This window comes from Panthera pardus, unplaced genomic scaffold (assembly GCF_024362965.1).
Source record: "Panthera pardus isolate Hobbes unplaced genomic scaffold, ASM2436296v1 HiC_scaffold_1, whole genome shotgun sequence".
NCBI classification, from domain to species: Eukaryota; Metazoa; Chordata; class Mammalia; order Carnivora; family Felidae; genus Panthera; species Panthera pardus.
This window is the reverse complement of record NW_026526654.1, coordinates 45,603,593-45,612,666: the sequence shown is the minus strand read 5'-3', so window position 1 is coordinate 45,612,666 and position 9,074 is coordinate 45,603,593. Positions and strand designations below refer to the sequence as shown.

At 39.0% G+C, this 9,074-nt stretch overlaps 1 non-coding gene across 1 annotated transcript; it reads right to left on the bottom strand.

Moving 5' to 3' along the window:
* Window positions 1–7,959: 7,959 nt before the first annotated feature.
* Window positions 7,960–8,069, bottom strand: LOC128776655 (U6 spliceosomal RNA). The gene has a single exon (XR_008421829.1). It is a non-coding gene; the product is annotated as a U6 spliceosomal RNA (small nuclear RNA).
* Window positions 8,070–9,074: the final 1,005 nt, after the last annotated feature.

Below are 9,074 nucleotides of genomic sequence, written 5' to 3'. Positions count from 1 at the left end.
AAGTTTATTTATTTTTGAGAAAGAGAGAGAGAGAGAGAGAGCACAAGATGGGGAGGGACAGAGAGAGAGGGAGCATAGATTCTGAACCAGGCTCCAGCCTCTGAGCTATAAGCACAAAGCCTGACGTGGGGCCTGAACCCACAAACTGTAAGTTCATGACCTAAGCCAAAGACAGATGTTCAAGTGACTGAGCCAACCAGGCACCCTTGTCCCCATCCCTGTTTTTATAATATTTTTCCCCTGCCCTTATGTTCATCTGTTTTGTCTCTCAAAGTCCTCATATGTGTAAACTCATCTGATTTTTGTCTTTCTCTGACTAATTTCCCTTAGCATAATACACTCTACTTCCATCCACATTGTTGCAAATGGCAAGATTTCATTCTTTTTGATTGCTGAGCAATACTCCATTGTGTGCGTGTGTGTGTGTGTGTGTGTGTGTGTGTGTACCACATCTTCTTTATCCATTCCTCTGTCAATGGACATTTGGGCTCTTTCCATACTTTGGCTTCTGTCGATAGTGCTGCGATAAACATTGGGGTGCATTTGCTCCTTCTAAACAGCACACTTGTAGCCTTTGGATAAATACCTAGTAGTGTAATTGCTGGGTCGAAGGGTAGTTCTATTTTTAATCTTTTGAGGAACCTCCATACTGTTTTCCAGAGTGGCTGCACCAGTTTGCATTCCCACCAGCAGTGCAAAAGTGTTCCTCTTTCTCCACATCCTTGCCAACATCTGTTGTTGCCTGAATTGTTAATGTTACCCATTCTGACAGGTGTGAGGTGGTGTCTCATTGTGGTTTTGATCTGTATTTCCCTGATGATGAGTGATATGGAGCATTTTTTCATGTGCTGGTTGGCCATCTGGATATCTTCTTTGGAAAAGTGTCTATTCGTGTCTTTGGCCCATTACTTCACTGGATTATTTGTTTTTTGGGTGTTGAGTTTGATAAGTTCTTTATAGATTTGGGATACTAACCCTTTATCTGATATGTTGTTTACAAATATCTTCTCCCCTTTGTTGGTTGACTTTTAGTTTTGCTGATTGTTTCCTTCTCTGTGGAGAAGCTTTTTATCTTGAGAAGTTCCCAATAGCCCATTTTTGCTTGTGTTCCCTTGCCTCCAGAAACGTGTTGAGTAAGAAGTTGCTGCAGCTGAGGTCAAAGAAGTTTTTGCCTATTTTCTCCTCAAGGATTTTGATGGCTTCCTGTGTTACATTTAGGTCTTTCATCCATTTTGAGTTTATTTTTGTGTATGGTGTAAGAAAGTGGTCCGGGTTCAATCCTCTGCATGTCAATGTCCAGTTTTTCCAACACCATTTGCTGAAGAGACTGTTTATTCCATTGTATATTCTTCCTTGCTTTGTCAAATATTAATTGGCCATATGTTTGTGGGTCCATTTCTGGATTCTCTATTCTGTTCCATTCACCTAAATGTCTGTTTTTGTGCCAATACCATATAGTCTTGATGATTACAGCTTTGTAATACCTCCTGAAGTCTGAATTGTGACACCTCCTAATTTGTTTTTTTTTTTTTCAAGATTGCTTTGGCCATTTGGGGTCTTTTCTGGTTCCATACAAATTTTAGGATTGTTGTTCTAGCTCTGTGAAGAATGTTGGTGTTATTTTGACAGGGATTGCATTGAATGTGTACGTTGCTTTAGGTAGTATCAACATTTTAAGAATATTTGTTCTTCCAATCCATGAGCATGGAATATTTTTCCAATTTTTTGTATCTTCAATTTCTTTCATAAACTTTCTATAGTTTTCAGTGTATAGATTTTTCACCTCTTTGGATAGGTTTATTCTTAGGTATTTTATGGTTTTGGTGCAATTGTAAATGTGCATGATTCCTTGATTTCTCTTTCTGCTGCTTCAGTGTTGGTATTTGGAAATGCAAAGGATTTTTGTGCATTGGTTTTATATTCGGCGACGTTGCTGAATGCATGGATTAGTTCTAGCAGTTTTTTTGGTGGAATCTTTTGGGTTTTCCATACAGAGTATCATGTCATCTGTGAAGAGTGAGTTTGACTTTCTTCTCTTTGCTGATTTGGATGCATTTTATTCTTTGTGTTGTTTGATTGTTGATGCTAAGACTTCCAATACTACGTTGAATAACAGTGGCAAGAGTGGACATCCCTGTCATGATCCTGACCTTAGGGGGAAAGCTCTCACTTTTTCCACACTGAGGATGATATTAGTTGTGGGTCTTTCATGTATGGCTTTTATGGTCTTGATATATGATCCTTCTATCCCTACTTTCTTTAAATTTTTAAAAATGTTTTTATTTAGTTTTGAGACAGAGACAGAGCATAGCAGGGGACGGGCGGAGAAAGAGGGAGACACAGAATCCAAAGCAGGCTCCAGGCTCTGAGCTGTCAGCACAGAGCCCAACGTGGGGCTCAAACTCATGGAGTGTGAGATCATGACCTGAGCTGAAGTCAGATGCTTAACCAGGCGCCCCAGAGATACCCAGGCGCCCCAATCTATCCCTACTTTCTTGAGGGTTTTTATCAACAAATGTGCTGTATTTTCTCAAATGCTTTCTCTGCATCTCCTGAGGATTGTATGGTTCTTGTCCTTTCTTTTATTGATGTGATGAATCACATTGATTGTTTTGTGGATATTGAACCAGCCCTGCATCCCAGGTATAAATCCCACTTGATCGTGGTGATTAATTCTTTTAATGTGTTGTTAAATCCGGTTGGCTAGTATCTTGTTGAGAATTTTGGCATCCATGTTCGTCAGGGAAATTGGTCTGTAGTTCTCCTTTTTAATAAGGTCATTGGTTTTGGAATAAAGGTAATGCTGGTCTCATAAAATGAGTTTTGAAGTTTTACTTCCATTTCTATTTTTTGGAACAGCCTCAAAAGAATAGGTGTTAAATCTTCTTTAAATGTTTAGTAGAATTCCCCTGTAGAGCCATCTAGCCCTGGACTCTTGTTTTTTGGGAGATTTTTGATTACTAATTCAATTTCTTTTCTGGTTATGGGTCTGTTCTAATTTTCTATTTCTTCCTGTTTCCGTTTTGGTAGTGTATATGTTTCTAGGAATTTGTCCATTTTTTTCAGATTGTCCAATTTATTGGCATATAGTTGCTCATAATATTCTCTTAGAATTATTTGTATTTCCGCTGTTTTGGTTGTGATTGCTCCTCTTTCATTCTTATTTATTTGGCTCCTTTCTTTTTTCTTTTGATCACACTGGCTAGGGTTTATCAATTTTGTCAATTCTTTCATTGAACTAGCACCTGGTTTCATTGATCTGTTCTACTGCTTTTGGTTTTTTTGTTTGTTTGTTTTTTGTTTTTATTTGGATTTGATAGCATTTATTTTTGCTCTAATCTTTGCTATTTCCCATCTTTTGCTGGTTTGAGGTTTTATCTGCATTATTTTTCCAGCTCTTTAAGGCGTAAGGATAGAGTGTGTATCTGAGACCTTTCTTCCTTCTTTAGGAAGGCCCGGATTGCTATCTAATTCTGTCTTATGACCGCCTTTGCTGCGTCCCATAGGTATTGGACTGTGGTGTTATCATTTTCATTGGCTTCCATGTACTTTTCAATTTCTTCTTTAACTTCTTTGTCAGCCCATTCATTCTTTAGTAGGATGTTCTTTAATCTCCAAGTATTTGTTGTCTTTCCAATTTTTTCCTGTGGTTGACTTTGATTTGCATAGCATTGTGGTCTGAAAATATGCACGGTATGATCTCGATCTTTTAGTACTTGTTGAGGGCTGATTTGTGTCCCAGTGTGTGATCTATTCTGGAGAATGTTCCATTTGCACTGGAGAAGAATGTATATTCTGCTGTTTTAGGATGAAATATTCTGAATATATCTGTTAAGTCGATCTGGTCCAGTGTGTCATTCAAAGCCATTGTTTCCTTGTTGATTATCTGCTTAGATGTTCTGTCCATTGCTGTAAGTGGGGTAAAGTACCTTACTATTATGGAATTATTGTCAATGAATTTTGTTATGTCTGTGATTGTTTATATATTTGGGACATCACGTTGGGGGCATAAATGTTTATAATTGTTAGATCTTCTTGGTGGATAGACCCTTAAATTATGATATAATGTCATTCTTAATCTCTTGTTACAGTCTTCATTTTAAAATCTAGATTTCTGATATAAGTATGGCTACTCCAGCTTTCTTTTGGTGACCATTAGCATGATACATGGTTCTCCATCCCCTTACTTTCAATCTCCAGGTGTCTTTAGGTCTAAAGTGGGTCTCTTATAAATAGCATATAGATGGATCTTGTTTTCTCATACATTCCATTACTGTATGTTTTTTATTGGAACATTTAGTCCATTGACATTTACTGATCTTTTTCTTTTAATCATTGTTTATTTTTAAGCAAGTGAGAGAGAGACAGAGTGAGAGCAGGGGAGAAACAGAGAGAGAGGGAGACACAGAGTCCAAAGCAGGCTCCACGCTCTGAGCTGTCAGCATAGAATCTGACCCAGGGCTCAAACCCACGAATTATGAGATCATGACCTGAGCTGAAGTCGGACGCTCAACCCACTGAGCCATCCAGGCATCCGTGGTCCATTGACATTTAGAGTACTGAAAGATATGAATTTATTGCCATTGTGCTACCTGTAGAATTGGAGTTTCTGGTGATGTTCTCTGGACCTTTCTAGCTTTTGTTACTTTTGGTATTTTTTGTTTTGTTTCATCTTTTCTCCCCTCAGAGAGTCCCCCTTAAAATTTCTTGCAGGGCTGGTTTAGTGGTCATGAATTCCTTTAGTTTTTGTTTGTCTGGAAAACTCTTTATCTCTCCTATTTTGAATGACAGCCTTGCTGGAAAAAGAATTCTTGGTTGAATATTTTTATGATTCAGCACACTGAATATATAATGTCACTCCTCTCTGGCTTGCCAAGTTTATGTGGATAGGTATGCTGTAAACCTGACCTGTCTTTTCTTGTAGGTTAAGGACTCATTTCTCCCTTTCTGCTTTCATGATTCTTCCCCAGTACGTGTGTATTTTGTAAATTTGACTATGATATGCCTTGTTGATGGTTGGTTTTTGTTGAACCTAATGGGAGTTCTCTGTACTTCATGGATTTTGATGTCTGTTTCTTTCCCCAGGTTAGGAAAGTTTTCTGCTATGATTTGTTCACATACACCTTCCACCCCTTTTTCTTTCTCTTCATCTTCTGGGACTCCTATGATTTTGATGTTATTCCTTTCTAATGAGTTACTGAGTTCTCTAATTCTTATATCATGCTCCTTTGTCTTAGGTTCCCTTTTTTTTTCTGCTTCAGTATTCTCCATAATTTTTTTTTCTATATCGCTGATTCGCTGTTCTGCTTCATCCATTCTGGCTGCCATAGCATGCATTTAAGATTGTATCTCAGTTGCAACATTTTAAATTTCATCCTGACTAGATTTTACTTCTTTTATCTCCACAGAAAGGGATTCTATGCTTGTTTTCAAACCCAGCTAGTATTCTTATTATCATGATTCTAAATTCTAGTTCAGACATCTTGCTTATATCTGTGTTGATTAAATCCCTGCTGTCATTTCTTCCTGTTCTTTCCTTTGGGGTTGAATTCCTTCTTTTCATCATTTTGGAGGAAGAGAAACAAGTAATAAAATAAAAAATTAAAATTAAAAAAATAAAAACAACACAAAAAAATCAAATAAAGGAAGCTAGATCCTAGGTGTGTTTTGGTGTGGTTGTTGACAGAAGCTTTATAATATAGAGAAAAAAGGGAAATAAAAAGAAGAAAAAAAGAAAGAAAACATTTAATTTTTTTATAAAAATGTAAAATATTTTTTTTCTTTCTGTATCCAAGAATAAGAAACGAAAAATAGAAAAACCATGAATAGATAGACCAGCAAACAGATTAAAATCCAAACGAAATTACATCCACTTTCTCCTAGAAGTCAAACTATGAAGCACTTTATAGTCTGTACACTAAGCCAGTGGAGAGAACTGTGGTCATCCTCTAGGACTAGGTTGCCACAGTTGGATGGCACTTGGTGTTATGGCTCCTTTCTCCACTAGGTGGCACTGCTTAGCTTATTGATGTGGATCAGTGTGGCACTGTACAGGTGTATGCACTGGTGCAGGAGAGGTGAAAATGACATCACCCAGCTTCCCAATCTTTAGCGTCAGAACTCTGCCCTTATCCACTGTCCATCAGGTACTCCTCCTTTGTCTCTGGCTTCTGTCCACTTCCCGCTTCTACACTGTCCATGACCAAGCTGTCAGCCTGCCAGGCAGCACCTCTCTCCCGAATTTTATCTCAGATGGTGCTGTGCTTCCAAACCCCTCACTTCTGAGGGCCCTGTGGCTTAGGCCTGCTCTGATTCTCTGTGGAAGTGTCTCACTGAGCAATGGTCGGGTGTTGGGTTGCTCCCAGGAACACTCATGTGACCATGCTGCTGCAGGGGCCCCTGGGTGCCAGCCTGCCCCAGCAAAAGTTCCCGTGATCGTGTAGCAGCAACAGTTCAGGAGATTATGGCAAATCACAACACACAACTGGTGCCAAGTTTCACTACACCCCAGTGTCCTTGTTCCAACACCAGCAAACTTGCTGTTCTCCAGGGTCCCCTGGGACCTTTTCCTGTGGGGCGGCTTCATGGCCTCTCCCAAGTGTCCTCCCAATTGGGGAACCACCTCTCTCTGTGTGGCCCAAGGACCCCTTAGACCTTGCTGTCTGCTCCTGGGGATTCCCTCTTCCCACTAGAGCTGCAGAATTTCTGACTTTTTGCTCCCCTGTTTATAGAGTCCTTTTTTAAAATTTTGTTAATGTTTTTATTTATTTTTGAGACAGAGAGAGACAGAACATGAGCAGGGGAGGGGCAGAGAGAGAGGGAGACACAGGCTCCGAAGGAGACACAGAATCCGAAGCAGGCTCCAGGCTCTGAGCTGTCAGCACAGAGCCTGACGTGGGGCTAGAACTCATGGACTGTGAGATCATGACCTGAGCCCAAGTCGGACACTTAACTGACTGAGCCACCCCCTGTTTATAGAGTCCTAATGGTATTGAAACCCTCTCCTTTCTTCATTTTACTTTTCTTGTTCAGACCCTTGTAGGTGCTTCCACTCTTTCTCTTTCTCTCTAGCTGCTTTCAGGAGTGCTTTTCCTGTACTCTCCCCCATGTCTCTGTCCTCTCTCCACAAACAAAAACAGTTCCCTACCCTCCAGTGCTTCTCTCTCCCCCAGTTCACCTCTCCCTGCCACGTACCTGCTGAGTTCTGTGGCTCAAATTATGCAGATTGTTGCACTAATCTTCCACGCTGCTCTGCCATCTTGGTCTCTCTCTTTTTCCCTGGTGTTAAAGTAAAACTTGTGAAAGATTTCAGTGTGGTTCTCAAAAGAAGAGAGGGAAACTTTTAAGGTTTCAAATAGTAGCCAATTCCACCTTAGAGCTCCTCTGGTTGGGAGTCTCTCTGGAAGATGTTTGCATTGGAAACAGATGGAGCTCAACACAAGAAACTGAAATCATGACTCTCGACCAAGTTTAACAAAGAGAAGTTAAATCATTCTCCCAGGGGAAGGGAGAACGTGTATAATGTGTATGCTGGTATCTGGAGGAAGAAAACTAAATCACAACATTCAAACAGCAGCATCTGAGGGTTTAGCTCTAAAATAGAACTAAAGCACACCAGGAGTTGTGCAAGATAAACTACATAGATATATGAAGAAATGTTACAATTTCTATTTATCTTTATTTTTTAAAAAAAAAATTTTTTTTTTTCAACGTTTTTTATTTATTTTTGGGACAGAGAGAGACACAGCATGAGCGGGGGAGGGGCAGAGAGAGGGAGACACAGAATCGGAAACAGGCTCCAGGCTCCGAGCCATCAGCCCAGAGCCTGACGCGGGGCTCGAACTCACGGACTCACGGACCGCAAGATCGTGACCTGGCTGAAGTCGGACGCTTAACCGACTGCGCCACCCAGGCGCCCCTTATCTTTATTTTTTAATGTTTAGTTATTTTTGAAAGAGAAAAAGGATGAAACACTTCACAAATGACAGGCATGTTATTTTTGTGTAGGGGCCATGCTAATCTTTTCTGTATCATTCTGATTTTAGTCCACATGCTGCCGAAGCAAGCACTCGACTTATCTTTAATTTTTATTTTAAAAATGATAATCCCTAAGGTGTTTAAGTTTTTCATGCATTAATTGACATGGGAAGCTTTCTCAGGTCTTATTTCATGTCTGTTGTGTTTATAATGGAAGGTTTGGAAGAGCAGGATTTCCACAATGAAGGAGCTATCCTCATGGGTTTGGTGTACTGCTCAACAGTCCATGTGTATTTCCATAATTAAATGGATTTGCTACTTAATCATCAACCAGTTTTAACTAAACTAACCCATACAAGATGGACAAGTGAGCTAAACAAGATGTCTACAAAATATGGATCGATGATAGTCCCAATGATTTAAGTACAGAAGGGCAACAAGGTTATAGCAGAGTTGGTTAGTTTATTGCTCAAAGCTCTCTTCGTCTGCCTCATTTTGAGGCAACACATTTGTGACATGACCATATCTAACAAGCTGTTCAAAATAATTCAAAGTTATCAGTTCAAAGGATTTGCAACTGAAAAGCAAATTGAAAAGTAGATTTACACCCACAGGTATTAGTAGCCTTGCCTTAAGTGTATATTTTCCCTTGAGATATTAATTATTGATAATATTAAGCCACTATTATTAGTGGCTCATATCAATGTAATTTTCTAAATATGTTAGTATAAAAGTTCATAGTATAAAAGTTCATATATATGCTCTATACATCAATAAATATACATATAATATATTGGAGGTATGTTATGTAAAAGTGTGGATACCAATTCAGAATATTTGGATTCAATTTACAAAAGCACAAAAGTTGTCATTTCCACACAAACCTTTTCAGTTCTTATTTGAGAAAGATTCAATAATGAAGGAGGAAAAAATCCTGGCAGTTTCCAAAGATAAAAAATAGATGTGAGTCCTCAAAGTAATTTCTTACAAAGTCATTAAAAACTATCAGAATAGATAACTGCATTATCTTGAAATTTAGTTCATTTGAAAATCTTCCTCTGGATGCTATGTGTCTATTTTTGCAGTCACACTGTATG